Genomic DNA, 1,948 nt, shown 5'->3' with positions numbered 1-1,948 from the left:
TTCTGTTATTAAATCCCTAATGACTGCATTAGATGCTAACAACATATTATGCTTTGCAGAAAGTAATAATTCATTCATGTAACTGATAAAGTATTTGTGTCTTTAAATTCAAAGCTTAAAGTCTATAAAAAAATTGGAAATGTGCCCTCTTTCAGGGTGTTTTTATTAATGTCTTCTCAGGCAAAAATCTTAAAGCAAAATAATCCATGAACACCATCTAACAGTTTCCAGCTACTGTATCAAAAATTACAGTAATCGAGCCAGCTGATGGATACTAACAGACACATAATGGATTATCTTTATAATAATGTTCTAAGATCTAGTATCTATTATATCCAGTAATATTGTGGCCATCTGGGATAAGACAGACACAGTAGTGATTGAGATGTTATTTATATTATCATAAAGAACAAATATGATTATATATTTTTACTCAAATTAACTTTACTCATCATTCAGAAAAACTTGTAAACTGGCAAGCCAGTCTTATTGTTCCCAAAGCCATCCAAGCATCAACAGAATAGGAATACATTATTAGAACTTATGAGTGAAAATATAAATGGTTTGTTAGGCGATCTTGAGCATTTTTTGAATGAATGAATGAATGAGTTTTCAATATAATGAAAATATTTGTTCAGTATCTGAAAGTAAGTTCAGTGCTTCCAACAAGATACACCAGAAGAGAAAGAGTTACTCAAGAAAACACAGTATCTAATGTCCAGGGTTCAATAAGGAAACAGCACTGTCTGGTTTACTACAAGCTCATGCCTTTCTTCTTTTCAAATGTTGACTATCCAACATGCAAAGTAATATTGATTTTAAGATTAAAAATACTTTTATGCATCAGAAAGTTTCAAATTTCACATGTTTCAAATGTTTTTTAACAAAAAACTTTATATTTTATCTGTTATTTTCACTATTGATTCTCTGTATGGATTTGGTCGATTTGACTGACCTCATAACCACCATAAAAAAATTAGGAAATAAATGTGAATTATAACACGAATGTTTACTCTAAATAGCTTAAATCTCATAAAATTATACATTATATATATTAATTATTTTTATTATATTGACCATTCAGCCATGCATGACTAACATTATAAAAGTTGCAATGACACGGCACACATGCACTCATGTTACCGTATCCAAGAGTATAAAACTGGCCTTTAGAAATTCATCTGTCTTGGCTGTGTTTTAGTGATCTAGTATTTTGTAAAATACAGTCACATTTCAGTTATAATACATTATATATGTATATAGATTATTACTATTTACAAATAAGTTCTTAAACTTATTTTTCTTAAAACATAGAGAAGTAAAGCAAACAATTATCTCTTCTAGTTACGACCTTTGTACTTGGTTGCTAAGCCTTATCAAATTTCAGAGGATGTGAGAACATGAAACTAAATAATTTTTTTTAGATTTTATATATGCATTTTGAAATAACAAAAAACCATAAATTACTACATTAATACCAGAGAATTCCACTATAATTTATCAAGCTTAGTAACTAAGCTGTATTTGGGTCTAAAAAAATGTGAAATTTCAAGCTCACTAACGTCTTATTTTACCACTTCGAATCTAGCATGAAAAGAATGAGTTTGCTACCCAAGTACTTCAAAAGAGGCTGAGAAAGACACCAGGGGGACATTCTGAGCTTTCAATTGGTTATACAGAAGTTATTGGGGAAAGTAGATATATATAAGCAAGTATTTTCAAAATTGAAGAGGTGGGTGGGGCCACCTTGGTTGATTCAATAAATATATTAATATCTCGGAAAACAGAAAAGACAGAAGGTTCTTATCTTATATCCTAGATAGTCAATATTGGTAATTTGAGTATCTAATTTGTAAGAGACAACAGACTTTGTATTTGGACATCACAAACATCTAATTTGAACCAATGCTACATTCAACATACACCACACAAAAATTTATATTTAAGT

This window comes from Limulus polyphemus, unplaced genomic scaffold (assembly GCF_000517525.1).
Source record: "Limulus polyphemus unplaced genomic scaffold, Limulus_polyphemus-2.1.2 Scaffold9249, whole genome shotgun sequence".
Classification (NCBI taxonomy): domain Eukaryota; kingdom Metazoa; phylum Arthropoda; class Merostomata; order Xiphosura; family Limulidae; genus Limulus; species Limulus polyphemus.
The sequence above is the reverse complement of the archived record's forward strand: the minus strand, read 5'-3'. Positions refer to the sequence as shown.